Source organism: Spinacia oleracea, unplaced genomic scaffold (genome assembly GCF_020520425.1).
Source record: "Spinacia oleracea cultivar Varoflay unplaced genomic scaffold, BTI_SOV_V1 SOVchr0_003, whole genome shotgun sequence".
Classification (NCBI taxonomy): Eukaryota; Viridiplantae; Streptophyta; class Magnoliopsida; order Caryophyllales; family Amaranthaceae; genus Spinacia; species Spinacia oleracea.
Genome location: NW_026614331.1, coordinates 392,872 through 408,019, shown reverse-complemented (window position 1 = coordinate 408,019; position 15,148 = coordinate 392,872). Strand labels below are relative to the sequence as shown.

At 39.5% G+C, this 15,148-nt stretch overlaps 1 pseudogene; it reads right to left on the bottom strand.

The window, feature by feature from the left end:
• Window positions 1–4,314: 4,314 nt before the first annotated feature.
• LOC130464811 (uncharacterized) lies at window positions 4,315–4,414 on the bottom strand (annotated as a pseudogene).
• Between the last annotated feature and the right edge of the window lie 10,734 nt (window positions 4,415–15,148).

Below are 15,148 nucleotides of genomic sequence, written 5' to 3'. Positions count from 1 at the left end.
TTTCAACCCGAAGTAGAGTTTGGAGTATTTTAGGGGAGTTTCAACCGGATAGAAAGGAAATTGGATCTTTTACTTTGGGGGATTTTCAACTCATGGAATTTGAAAATTGGACTTGTATTATTTCAGGGGATTTCAACCCGTTGGAATTTGAAAATTAGGCTTGTATTATTTCATTGGATTTCAACCCGTTGGAATTTGAAAATTAGACTTGTATTATTTCAGTGGATTTTCAACCCATTGGACTTTGAAAATTGGACTTGTATTATTTCAGGGGATTTCAACCCGTGGGAAGTATTTTGATTCGTATTTGGAGTAATGGAAGTCAAGAATTTTTTTTATAGCTTGAAGATGAATTTGAAATTTGAATTTGTCTCGGAGTTTGAACCTGAATGGGAAAGACGCATTTTGTATAGAGTATGAGGTTTTGAATTTTGAAGGTCCCGGCATTACGCCGCCATGGATTTGAGACATTGGATTTGGAATTTTGAAAGTCCGGCATCATGTCGCCGTGGACTTGGATTTTTAAGTGTTTGGTCATGGAAGTTTGAATTTAAATTGAATGAGAAAAATCCCGGCATTACACCATCATGGATTTGGAATTTGAAGCTTTTGAGTATAGGACTAAAAATGTGAAAGATTGAATTAGAATTTTGAACTTGAGATTTGGAATATGGAATGGAAAAGTCGGCAATACGACGGTATGAGTTTGGACATTTGTACTTGAGGTTTTGAGATTGAAGTTGGCAACTTGAATTTGAGGTTTGAAAGATGGAATTGAAGATTTGAATGCTTGAAATTAAATTTTGAACTAGGAAATTGAATGCTTGACCTAGAAATCCGGCATTATGACACCGTTGTGTTGAATTTTGAGTTTGGAGCTCGAAATTTGGACTAGAAAAACCTGCATTATGACGTCGTTGGATGGAATTTTGAATTTGGAACTCGAAATTTGGACTAAGAAATCCGGCATTATGACGCCGTTGGATGGAATTTGAAATTTGGACTAGAAAATCCGGCATTATGACGCCGTTGGATTGTATTTGAACTTGGCATTGTGCGTGAGGCGTGTTTAAGGGTTTTGAATCAAATGGAGTGGCACTCCTAAAAGACCTTAAATCGGCGATTTTTAGATGCATGAGGTTGAATGATGCTCCTAGGGCTTTGGTTTCCTAGTTGGAGGCTAATGGATTTGGCAAAGCTAGAACTCGAGGTTAGCCATTCACACGTGCAAAGACGCCCACACAATGCACAAATAGCATGTTGTCACACTAACATGAATATGAATGCGACATGCAAAGTTCTCAACCTAAGGTCGGTCTAAATTTTGTATGATGCAAGTGGTCGGATTTGGGTGTCAAAAGGTACTCGACTAAGAGGCAGATCCAGCGACAACTTGCACATCCACCTAAGGGACGTGTGTGTCGGCAGACGACCTCCCTACTTGACATCGGGAATGTCAAGCAAATGCCAAGTTTCGGTAGGCGCGGAAATGGTCACACACTTTGGTCGGGAACCGTATGGAGAATCACAATTTCGTTGCCCCGGGGCTAGCCCAAATGTAGATCACATACGTATTGGGCAAGGTAGAAATTCGTTTTGCACAAATATGGTTTTTGAAAATGCATGAAATGCCTAGAAATTGAAAATTGAAAATCGCATTTGAATATTGTATTTGAAAAGCTCGTTTTTCGACATTCGTTCTCAAGGTTTGGGAGCGTCCTTCAAAATTCAAAAAACAAACTGACTCCCACTTGAAAACTTGAGCAGAATGGGCAACGAGCCACTGTGAGTGCATTTCCCCAGTGGAGTCGCCAGAATTCTAGGGAGTTTTTTCGTACTTTTCCCGTAGTGCATTTCCTCTACGAGGGCGGTTTTTCGAAACCTTTATATTTGGATTTTGTAGGTGATGAGCGACATTTATGTCGCTCTTAGCTTAGGATTTATGTTAGTTTTTATACTTTTTTATAGTTTTTAATAGCTTTTGTGTGAATTTTATAAGTTTCGTTCCATCTTGTGCTTTATAGGTGATTATGATGAAAAGTGATGGAAAACAAGTAGAATCAAGCCAAAACAGGGCTTGTGCGATCGAGTGATGGTTTGTGCGCCCGAACAAAGGAGTGCAAATGAGTACAAGGAATATCCAGGTCCCACAGGATTGATTTTTGGAATCAGAAGGTCTCTAATTTGGGATGCGATCGCAGAGCCTTCTATTCGACAGCACAGGTTTTGTGCGACCGAACGTGCTCTGTTGTTCGGTCGCACAGGATTGATTTTTGGAATCAGGATGTCCCTAATTTGGGATGCGACCGCACAAGGTCATCAACTCGACCGCACAAGAGTTGTGCGACCACACAAGGCTTTTCGTTCGAGCGAATCGTGCTGCAGAGAAATTATGAGCCAAAGAAACCCCATTCGACCGAACAGGGTTCTTCGTTCGGTCGCACATGACGAAGGAAATGTTCTTCGCTGCCTTCGCTTGCACAGGACTCAGTATTTGCTCGAATGATTCATTTACGTTCGGTCGCACAAAAGGTCTGTGCGACCGAATGGTTGCGCGGGCTGCTCTTATTCGAATTTTGGTTCTATTTGGGGAAACTTATAAATAGATTTTTCGATTATTTTGTTAAGGGTAGAATTTTAGTTGATAATTTTAGATTCTCAAAGTTAGTTTTTCAGCATTTTCTAGATAGAGAAACTCTCCTCCATTGAAGCATCAATTTGTAATTCTCTAAACTCTTCTTCTAATTTTGTGCAATTCAATTCAATTTCTTAATTCTTGCTTTTGTTTTGATTGTTGATTGTTCTATAATTCCTTCAATTCTTGAATTCTTCTTGATTTTACTTTAGTTACTTTGATCTTTAATTCTCTTGTTGATTGTTCAATTGATTGTTCTAGTCTTTGATTCTCTCTTCCTAATCCTTCAATTTCATGCTTGCTAGTGTAGAATTAATGGATTTCTTGATTTCTAGAATGGCTAGTGAGTAGATTTAGGTTAGGGAAAGGGGAGAATCTAGGGGCCTAATTAGGGGAATTTGATGATTTAATTGATTAATGATTGATGTGATTAAATTGATTTAGTGCTAGGATTTTCCATGATCAATTGAGTAGTAGTTGCAAATGCTAGTTGATTGAGTTAGATTGGAATGTATGATTTAGGTTTGGCAAGACATTGTGAGCCTAATTCATGCAAGTGAATTATAGCACCTATTATATGCTTGCTAATCTAGCTTAGGGCTATGCGAAAGCTTTCCATAGGCTAGGTTGCTTCGCGGCTCTATCCGAGAGGTGGCGAGTACGTTATTAGTTTTCATTCCCCTATGTGCTATTTCATTGCATCATTCATAATTACTATATGGTAGTTCATTTCCCCCGATTTCCCTAGACTATCCCCAACTCCCTAACGTTTAGCTTCCTTGATTCAATCTAGTTTAATTCTTAGTTTAGCAGTGATAATTGAAATCAAACCTCTTGTTCGAATTAGCTTGACATTTAAACTCAAGAACCATCGTTTCTTTGGGACGATCCCTTTACTTGCCACTATAACTCATATAGTTGGTTGGTCTAGTGGTTTATAAATTTTGTTTGATTGTGGCGTTGATCTTTCACGACGGAAAAAACGCCCTATCAAAATGGCGCCTGTTGCCAGGGGAACGGTTGTTGTTTTGAGTTTAAGTTGAGACTAGTTCATCATTAGAAAATACAAAAACATTACAATTTCGCTTAGCTTTCTTTTTCCTTGGCATTGCTCACGGTTTTTCTTGAGTTTGTATGCTTGTTAGGGGACGTGCTCGTCAAAGGACCCTCCATCCCTCTTGACCTTGAATTGAGAGGACACTTAGGAGACTAAGCGTGTACGGTCTAGCTCATCAAGCCATAACAGATTCGCATCGTTGAGTGTTGGTGAGGAACAACAGAGAGTGAGCAAGTTTTTGAGAACATGGCGCTCCCAGTCAAGAACTTGGGAATACCGGGGGCATTCGAAGCTACATGTGGTATTCAAGCCCCAACAACGGGTGCCAACAACTTTGAGATCAAGCCCGCCTTGATCAATTTGGTCCAAAGCCACCCCTTTTGTGGGAAGAGTAATGAATCACCTCACGAACATCTCAAACAATTCGGCACTATTGTGACACAATCAAGCACAATGGTGTCACATCGGATTATGTGAGGTTGACATTGTTTCGGTTCTCTCTACTTGGGCAAGCAAGTGATTGGCTTGACAAGGAGGTCAAGCCCAACCACTTCGCACTTGGACCGATGTGACAAGTGCATTCTTAAACCAGTTCTATTCGCATGGGAAGACGGCGGAGTGTCGCCACAAGATTCAATCCTTTGAGCAAAAGCGAGATGAGTCACTCTTCGAAGCTTGGGATCGTTCAAGGAGTACCAAAGGGAATGCCCTCACCATGGGATCCCTAAATGGTTGTTGCTTCAAACATTTTACTTGGGGTTGAGTCCAAGTTCGAAGACAAGTCTTGGTGCGGTGCGCGGGAGGGGCCCATTATGAATAAAACTGAGGATCAAATAGAGGAAATCATTGAGGATGTAGTTCAAAACTACCAATCTTGGCATGTAGGCACAAGAGATTATGATGGGAAAGGTAGAGTGAAGATGGTAAGGGTTCGGTTGTACGCCATAGAGCAAGCACGGATGATAGAGAAGCTTACCTCGCGCTTGGAGAAGCTTGAAAACACACCATTCGCGGGGAGAGCTTCAAGCCAACCGCCATCACGTCTACAATTCCTCCTCCCTCGGCCACTTCTTCTTCTAAGGGGAAGGGCAAGGTTAGTTCTTATGGCTAATGCCTCCGGGCACCTACTTTTGAGAAATTGTCAAGACTATAGTCATTTCCTCGATGCAATGCCCCTTAGTTCATAACTTGTCATTTGTGGATTATGGCCCTTCGTATGAAGGCGATTTTGATGTAGAGTATGCTAATGCCGTAAATGAGAGTCTAGGAATGATAACCTTAACAATCCTTATTTTGCTAGGCAACCTAGAGGGCCCTCCATGTATGGTCCCCACCAAGGCTATGGCCAAGGAAGTGGGTATGATAGCCAAAATCGAGGTGGCTATAGAGCACAAGGCTATCAAAGCCAAGCGCCCTATGGTCAATCTCAAGGTTTTGGCAATCAGGCCAATACAACCAAGGGAGTTATAATCCCAACCATCAAGGTGGAGGGGGTTATAACTACTCTTATGGGCAATTTAGGGGTGGCCTCAAGTGGGGGTTATCCTTTGAACTCGGGAGGTCCTTATGGTGCATCTCAATTGCCACCTCCCGGATTCAATGGACCGAGGACCTTTGGCAACCAATATCAAGCAAACCTTAGTGGTTATGGCGTTGCACCTCCACCACTCCCGCCTCTCAAGTCTAATCTTAAGGCTCTCATGGAGTCGTTTGTGGGGGCGCAAGCAAGAAGAATGTCGAGTTTGAGGATGGATTCAAGCAATCCAACACTCACTTGAAGATGATTGAGACCCAACTAGCTCACTTGCAAATACCTTAAGGAACATCATGCACATGCTAGTCTCCCACCCCAAAGTCATGGTCAAACAGCAAATGAATGCCATAGTGACAAGGAGTGGGAGGATTTCGATGATGTTCCTAGAGCTAATAAGGTTTCTAAGCCCAATGGGAAGGATCAAGAGGGAGTCATGAGTCTAGTGGCAATGATGTGGTAGAAGAGGAGCCTCCCATTAATGATGAAGGTGAAACTCCTATACTAAAGGAGGGCAACTCTCCTACCTCTCCCCACTCCTAACTTCCCTATCCCCAAAGATTCATAAGGCACAAGTTTGATGTGCAATTCTCAAAATTCCTTGATGTTCTTCGAAATTTGCACATCACTCTCCCCTTACGGAAGCATTGAACAAATGCCTACCTACTCAAGGTTTCTCAAGGAAATCTTGAGTGGGAAGCGGGATTGCGACGTAAAGGAGACTGTGAACCTCACCGAGAATTGTAGTGCTATCATTCTCAACCAAATGCCACCCAAACTCAAAGACCCGGGTAGTTTTTCTATCCCTTGTGCTATTAAGGAGCTTGAAATAAGCAATGCCTTGTGTTATTTGGGTGCTAGAGTTATCATACTACCTTATTCGGTGTTTGCCAAGCTTGACGTTGGTGATCTTGTCCCAGCCAACATCACCTTGCAACTTGCTGACCGGTCGGTCAAGTACCCTATTGGCAAGGTTGAGGATGTTCCCTTAGTTGTTGGCGAGCTACTTTCCTTGTGGATTCGTCGTCTTGGACATTGATGAGGATGCCCATAACCCCCATTATCTTGGGGAGGCCATTTTTGGCCACCGCGGGTGCTCTTAACGATGTGCAAGAATGACTAATCACCTTGAAAGCGGGAGCCGACAAGGCTAGTTTCAAGCTTGCAATTGATGAACATTGTTGCTGTAAAATGAAAAGTTGCATGAAAGTTGACACTCTTGCTTGTGTTGAGCACAATCATTCTTGTGCCATTGCTTCTAACCAATCCTTGTGATTTTGAGATTGATAGGAAGGTGAAGAAGGATGTGCACGAGAGTTCCTTTGTGAAAGGAGATCCCTATGATGACGTCATTACCATTCCCGGCACATTCGGAGGATCTTGATGATGAAAAGTCACTCACTCCGGCATCTACTGGTAAGAAGTGTATGAGCAAGAAGTCCGAGCAAGGCCAATCCTATGCCTAAAGGAGTTGGTTTGGTCCCCACTCATTAAGTGGTGGTTTGGGTAAGCGGTTTGTGCCCAAAGAGGCCAAGAAAGGTTTGTTGACTAGTGTTGACTCGAGGTTTGTGTGTTTTGACCCCCTGACTTTTGGGGGGTGGGGGGGGGGTCCGTCAAGCTAATGAGTTAACACGAGCGCTACCGGGGAGCAACCCGTGTATTCTTTCCTCTCCTTGTCCCCCATGAGCTTTGGGGGGATTGTCAAGCTAATGACGTTAATGACGAGCGCTTCCGGGAAGCCACCCCGCGGCTTCTATGCATGATTATGATTTGGTTCGCTGATGTGGGTTCATACTTTCCACTTATGCCTTGTTCGTCGATACTTTGGTGAGTTGGTTCGATTTTTACAGGTTCTTTGCGGGATTTTCTCCCACGACATTTTCGTAATATCCTTCTATCTCACATGATTCTTGGACGGGCATCTTGCATATGGGGCATTTGGTTGCGATGGGTAGCGTGCCCCCTCCTTGCTTAGGTTTTCGGCCTTGAGGACACGGCTATTTCTAGCTTGGGGGGAGTTTTGTTGATATTTGCCTATTTGTGATGCTCATGCTTGGAAACCATACCATTTTGTGCACTTATATGTTAGTTTCTTTGTTTTTAGTTTGATTTAGTTTCTTTCTTTTCGTTTGTTTTGTTTGTTTCTTTTTGTTTTTCCTTTTGGTGTGTTTTCTTATTTGCTTTCTTTTTATTCTTTTTCCTTTCCTTTTGTCAAGGCAAGTTTTTCTAGGTTTTCTTAGGCAATATTCTTGATTTGGGCAAATAAAATTGGAACTTGTAGACTAGAATGCTTTATTCCCAATTTGTAGATGTTGACACGGTTTTTAATGTCTTGGGTCGAATTTAGGATTTGGTGTGAAGGAAGTTGGTTAGAACTTTGGGTAGCATGCGTCTTGAACCCTTGGCTTGTGGTAAGATGGTGTCGATCTCTCTAGTGATTTGAAACCGGAGAGAGTGGTATTGCTCCCTTGTGAGGTTCATGTTCAAATTAGCCCAAACACATATTCATATATTTTGAGTGGCATGGATCCTTGGCATTGACTTTCCTACTTCCCGAATTTGACTATTTCCTTCCCGAGACCGCGATCGAAACTACTTTAGAGGGCGATAAAGGCATTTCTTTCGGTGACTATTTTTCTTTTTAGTTTAGGACTTTATTTTCTATTTTCTCATATGTTTTTGTTTGCATTTGCCCCCTTGCTAGCCATTTGAGCCTTGACCCTTCATTTCTTATGAGCACAATTCAAGCCTAATAGCCTTTGTTGAGTTTTCACCCTTAGAAGTGATAGGGAAGCTTAGTGTTATGATGCTTGATAGTTTTGAATGATTATGTATATTTGAGGGAATGATGTTTATTGGTATTAATGGCAAAGTTTGGGAAATGTGTTGTATATAGTGAATAAGTGATGCAAAAGCAAAAAAAATGAGAATGAAAGTTTTGAAAAAGCCAAAAATAGAGAAAAACAAGGCATGAAAAAGTTTCAATTGAAACACAAAAAAAAAAGAGAAAATCAAATCAAGAAAAGTGCAAAAGAGTTGTAGTTTAGAATTGTTGTTGAATAAGCTTGGGGGTGCCCCAAATAAGTGGTATGAGTTTGTATTTGGTTCATTTTTGCTTGAGTTGAGTTCTTATTGCGCTTCACTTTAGGTATGAGCACCAATTACCAAATTTGTTCCACACCATTACCCCTAGCCTACGTTACACCCTAAAAAGTCCTCTTGACCCTTTGAGTTGAGTCATTGTCGGTGGAGGGAGGATTTGGTCAAGTTTATGGAATGGATTGTCATGCTAAGATGTCGGGTAGCCTATCTTATTTTCTCCGGCGCCTTCGCGGTGTCTCGAGACGCTACTCTCAAGGGTGGAAAAGATCTAGAGATTTGACGTGGTATGCTCGGTTGAAGGGGAATTGATTAGTATTCACCCTTAGTTCGCTTTGCTTGGCACTTGAATCTCTCACTCGATTTAGGACATTAGTTAGCGTGTACTCATTTATTTGATTGGTAATATTAGTGTTCTTTTATACTCGTTCCATAATAAAGGCCCTATCTCGGATTTTGTAGTTAATTTCTTTTCCTCTTCTTTTCTTTCTTTCTTTTCTTGGTTTGTGCTTTTCATTTTAGTCTTGCCTTGATAGATTTGCTAGTTTTTTGTGTTTGACAGTTTTTAGGATTCTAATAGATGCTCATTCTTTCCTAGTTGAGTTTAGTTTGCTAGAGACTAACAAACGCTTAGCTTGGGGGAGTTTGATGAGCGACATTTATGTCGCACTTAGCTTAGGATTTTATGTTAGTTTTATACTTTTTTATAGTTTTTAATAGCTTTTTGTGTGAATTTTATAAGTTTCGTTCCATCTTGTGCTTTATAGGTGATTATGATGAAAAGTGATGGAAAACAAGTAGAATCAAGCCAAAACAGGGCTTGTGCGATCGAGTGATGGTTTGTGCGCCCGAACAAAGGAGTGCAAATGAGTACAAGGAATATCCAGTTCTGTGCGATCGAACGTGCTCTGTTGTTTGGTCGCACAGGATTGATTTTTGGAATTCAGAAGGTCTCTAATTTTGGGATGCGATCGCAGAGCCTTCTATTCGACATCACAGGTTTTGTGCGACCGAACGTGCTCTGTTGTTCGGTCCCACAGGATTGATTTTTGGAATCAGGATGTCCCTAATTTGGGATGCGACCGCACAAGGTCATCAACCTCGACCGCACAAGAGTTGTGCGACCACACAAGGCTTTTCGTTCGAGCGAATCGTGCTGGCAGAGAAATTATGAGCCAAAGAAACCCCATTCGACCGAACAAGGTTCGGTCGCCACATGACGAAAGAAATGTTCTTCGCTGCCTTCGCTCGCACAGGACTCAGTATTTGCTCGAATGATTCATTTACGTTCGGTCGCACAAAAGGTCTGTGCGACCGAATGGTTGCACGGGCGGCTCTTATTCGAATTTTGGCTTCTATTTGGGGAAACTTATAAATAGATTTTTCGATTATTTTGTTAAGGGTAGAATTTTAGTTGATAATTTAGATTCTCAAAGTTAGTTTTTCAGCATTTTCTAGATAGAGAAACTCTCCTCCATTGAAGCATCAATTTGTAATTCTCTAAACTCTTCTTCTAATTTTGTGCAATTCATTCAATTTCTTAATTCTTGCTTTTGTTTTGATTGTTGATTGTTCTATAATTCCTTCAATTCTTGAATTCTTCTTGATTTTACTTTAGTTACTTTGATCTTTAATTCTCTTGTTGATTGTTCAATTGATTGTTCTAGTCTTTGATTCTCTCTTCCTAATCCTTCAATTTCATGCTTGCTAGTGTAGAATTAATGGATTTCTTGATTTCTAGAATGGCTAGTGAGTAGATTTAGGTTAGGGAAAGGGGAGAATCTAGGGGCCTAATTAGGGGAATTTGATGATTTAATTGATTAATGATTGATGTGATTAAATTGATTTAGTGCTAGGATTTTCCATGATTAATTGAGTAGTAGTTGCAAATGCTAGTTGATTGAGTTAGATTGGAATGTATGATTTAGGTTTGGCAAGACATTGTGAGCCTATTTCATGCAAGTGAATTATAGCACCTATTATATGCTTGCTAATCTAGCTTAGGGCTATGCGAAAGCTTTCCATAGGCTAGGTTGCTTCGCGGCTCTATCCGAGAGGTGGCGAGAACGTTATTAGTTTCATTCCCCTATGTGCTATTTCGTTGCATCATTCATAATTAATATATGGTAGTTCATTTCCCCCGATTTCCCTAGACTATCCCCAACTCCCTAACGTTTAGCTTCCTTGATTCAATCTAGTTTAATTCTTAGTTTAGCAGTAATAATTGAAATCAAACCTCTTGTTCGAATTAGCTTGACATTTAAACTCAAGAACCATCGTTTCTTTGGGACGATCCCTTTACTTGCCACTATAACTCATATAGTTGGTTGGTCTAGTGGTTTATAAATTTTGTTTGATTGTGGCGTTGATCTTTCAACGACGGAAAAAACGCCCTATCAGTAGGAGTCGCTACCAAACATTTTTAAGGATCCCGTTTGGAAAGACCAAAAAGTGACTAGATTAGGATAAGGCATTGAATCTTAGAAACGGATGGGTGAGATCCAGGCAAGGGAACGAGATGCTTATTCCGCGAGCTTTAGAAATGATTCAAATGCGTGGCACAACGTTTTTGAAAATACCCTAGTTTAGACTATGTGGGTTTGAATTTAGAACAAATAGAATTTCTACTTTGTATCGTGGTCATTTAGTTTTAAAGTAAATTTAAGGGAACCTAAGATCGGGTTGTCAAAGAAATTATCTTCGTTATACGCGATGTAACCTTGTATTTTGTATTTAGCATGTGAGGTGATGACAGAAATAAACAAATAGAGCAACATCACAGTAGCAAATGAGTGCAAAATTAGTAAAGTACAAGACCACCTAGAAATGGACTAGGTGGTGAAACCACATTGCCTAGAAGGACTAGGCAAGTAAAGTTGCGGAATTGAAAGTGTGGAATTGAAATTGCGTAATTGAAGGGCGTAATTGAAATTGCATAATTGATAGTGCGTAATTGAAAGGCATTATTGAAATTGCAATATTGAAGTGTGATATTGAACTTGAACATTAGCACATGAGATCCGAACGCCAAACAACTCCTTAAGAATAAGTGCGTCCGACACGTATTCAAAGCAAAAATCTCTACTTAGGTCAAGTTGCTCGACCTAAAGTGTCTTGGATTTTGAATATAGAAATATTAAACTTGAAATATAGAACTTGAAATGTTGAACTTGAAATGTTTGAACTTGAAATGTTGAACTTGTATATTGAAAAATGGAGTCTTGAATCTCAAATATTGGACCTTTTAATATTGAAAAGGCTTCATCCTTAATTACTCCATATTTTGAAATGATCCTAGTTTAGGGAAGTGATTACAAACAACCCTAAACATCAATGAATCTTGAAATTTTGAAACTTAAATCACATAAAGTGAGGATTTTGCAAAAGTTTATGATTGTTGTAAGTGACACTTTTAATAATAAAAGTGTCAACTTTACTAATCATTTTGAAATAGAAATCATGAAAACATTGTAGATTAGGTTGGGATTCGGGATATCTAGTTAGGTTTAGGCTAGAATTCCTTTTAGAGCTCCCAATTGCTCAGAACTTTGAAATTGTATGAGATTTTGGAGAGTTTTTGTTTTTTGATTTCAGTGGCAATTTTTGTATTACGACGTTGTGTTTTCGATTTTCCCTCCCTAAATGCTCAGAATCAGGGGGTATAAATATGAAGATTTGTAGCTAAACGCCAGCTGACGCCAGCGTCCAGCGCAGCTGACGTGGCGCAAAAGCTGCCAAACAAGGACGAATATGCCGTCCTTGTATTTTGGCTTGTAATGGTGTACCTTTGTACGAATTGTATGAAGGTTGCACGTAGTGTTTGCTTGATGTTTAAGGCTTGGTTTGCGTCTAAAAACAATTCGTTTTGGGTTTTTGAATTCGGTTTTACGGGACGAGGACCCGGCTTGATTGGTTTTGTGGGTCGGCGCCCGAATTTGGATTGCTTAGTGTCATTTTGATTGGAAAAGGCCTTGTAAAACCAATGGGATAGTCCATTGGGTGAGATTGTACTTGTATTTTGGAATTGATATTTGGAATTTGCATTTTGTACCGAGTTCCGGAATGGGAACGGTCTCGGGTATTGGACTTTGGCTCTTGAATTTTTGAATGTATTCTTAGCAACTGGTACTTCCGCACGGAGTTGTTCCAACCACCTAACAAGGATAATGGTATCGTCATCATACCAATGGGGAGACACGATTTAGGTGTCTACACTATTATCCTTGCTAGGGTGGTTGGTGCAATTCCGTGTGAAATTCCCAATTGATAAAGTGTGTTCCAAAATCAAAAATCCAAAGTCCAATCTTCGAGCCCGTTCCCATTACAGAACTCGATACAAAATTCAATTTTCAAAAATCAATTTCAAAATCCAAACATAATCTCACCCAATGGACCTCTCCATTGGTTTTACAAGGCCTTTTCCAGTCAAAATGACATTAAGCAATCTAAATTCGGGCGCCGACCCACAAAACTGAGCATGTCGGGCCCGTCTCGTAAAATCGAGTACAAACACGAAATCCGAAATTCAGAAACGGTTTGTTTTTAGACGCAAACTAGGCCTTAACCTCCAAGAAAATACTACGTGCCAAATTCGTACAAATAGTACGAAGGTACAACAATACAAAACAAACCAAGGATGGCATAATCGTCCTTGTTTTGGCGGATTCTGGGCCACGTCACCAGCGCCAGGCGCTGGGCCTGCGTCAGGCGCAGGTGGCTTTTGGATTTTAACGTCGTAATCCAAAATTCTGCTCTCAAAATCAGATACAAAATTCAAGTTCAAATCTACAATTCCCATTTCAATTTCCAAACACTTAAGCAATTGGGAGCATTAATCGGAAAACCGACCTAACCTTAACTAGGTAATTCCAAATCACTAATATAAATTACCATGATTTAATTAAAGTTTCTACGTTTATTATTTCAAGTTTTCCTACGATGTTCTTGTGATGTTCATACACACACTTGAACTAGGAAATGTCAAAAAAAGGAGTAATCTTTGAGGGGATTTCATACTTGAAATTCCCCCTCAAATGATCATCCAAACTCCTTCTACAAATTTCAAGTTTCAATCTTTATGCTTTGTTTTCAAAAACATGATTAGTAAGTTGAAGCCTTCACTCTTGAAAGTATTCCTTACAACAATCATCTTCAAACCTTCAAAAACCCCAACTTTATACAAGTTCAAAGATGTTTGGAAAAGTGCAAACCCTTTTCCAAACTAGAACACATAAACATTCATTTTTTATGTTCAAATTCAAGTCCGATTTTCAAGATTCAATGACGTTTATGTTTGTTTGTAATCACTTCCTTAAACTAGAATCAATTTCAAGTTATGGAGCAAATTAAAGGTGAGGCCTTTTGCAGGAGGTATTTTTGTACGTTGCTTTCCCTTCCTACGGGGGCGGTTTTAGAACCTTTTTGTCCTTGTATTTTGAAGGATTCGCCACCAAACATTATTTTAGGGTCTCGTTTGGAAAGACCAAAAGTGACTCTATTAGGATAAGGCATTGAATCTTACAAACGGATGGGTCAGATCCGGGCAAGGGAACGAGATGCTTATTCCGCGACCTTTAAAAATGATTCAAATGTGTGGCACAACATTTTCGAAAATACCCTAGTTTAGACTATGTGGGTTTGATTTAGAACAAATAGAATTTCTACTTTGTATTGTGGTCACGTTGCTTTAAAGTTAAATTAAGGGAACCTAAGATCGGTTTGTCCAAGAAATTATCTTTGTTAAGCTTGGTGTAACCTTGTATTTTGTTGTATTTAGCATGTTAGGTGATGAAAGCAATGAACAAATAAAGCAACATCACAATGAAAAATGGGTGCAAAATTAGGAAAGTATAAACCCCCCTAGAAATGGACTAGGAGGTGAAACCACATTGCCTAGAAGGACTAGGAAAGTAAAGTTGCGGAATTGAAATTGCATAATTGAAAGTGCGGAATAAAAATTGCATAATTGAAAGTGCGGAATTGAAACTTCATAATTGAAAGTGCGGAATTGAAATTGCATAATTGAAAGTGCGGTATTGAACATGAATTTTAGCACATGAGATCCGAACGCCAAGCGACTCCTTAAAATAAGTGCGCCCGACACGGATTCAAAGCAAAAATCTCTACTTAAGGTCAAGTTGCTCGACCTAAAGGGTCTTGGATTTTGAACATAGAACTTGAACTTGAAAAGTTTGAATCTTGGAATATTGGACTTAAAATATTGAAATTGAAATGTTGAACTTTGAAATATTGAACTTGAACTTGAAATATTGAACTTGAACTTGAAATATTGAATTTAAGAGTCTTGAATCTCAAAGATTGGAACTTTTAATGTTGAAAAGGCTTGATCTTTGATATGCTCTTATTTTGAAATGATCCTAATTTAGGGAAGTGATTACAAACAACCCTAAACATTATTGGATCTTGAAATTTGAAAAGTGGAGTCTTGAATCTCAAATATTAAACCTTTAAACATTAGAAAGGCATCATCTTCGATTACTCCATGTTTTGAAGATGATTCTAGTTCAAGGAAGTGATTACAAACAACCTTGAACATCATTGAATCTTAAAAGTTTGCATTTTTGTATCACATAAAGTTTGGATTTTGTAAGAAATGTATAATTGTTGTAAGTGACACTTTTAGGATTAAAAATGCCAACTTACTAATCATTTTTGAAAGAGAAAATCAAGGAAACATGATTTATTAGGGTTGGGATTCAGAATTACCTAGTTAGGTTTAGGCAAGAATTCCTTTTAGAGCTCCCAATTGCTTAGAACTTGGAAATTGTATGAGATTTTGGAGGATTTTTGTATTTTGATTTGAGTG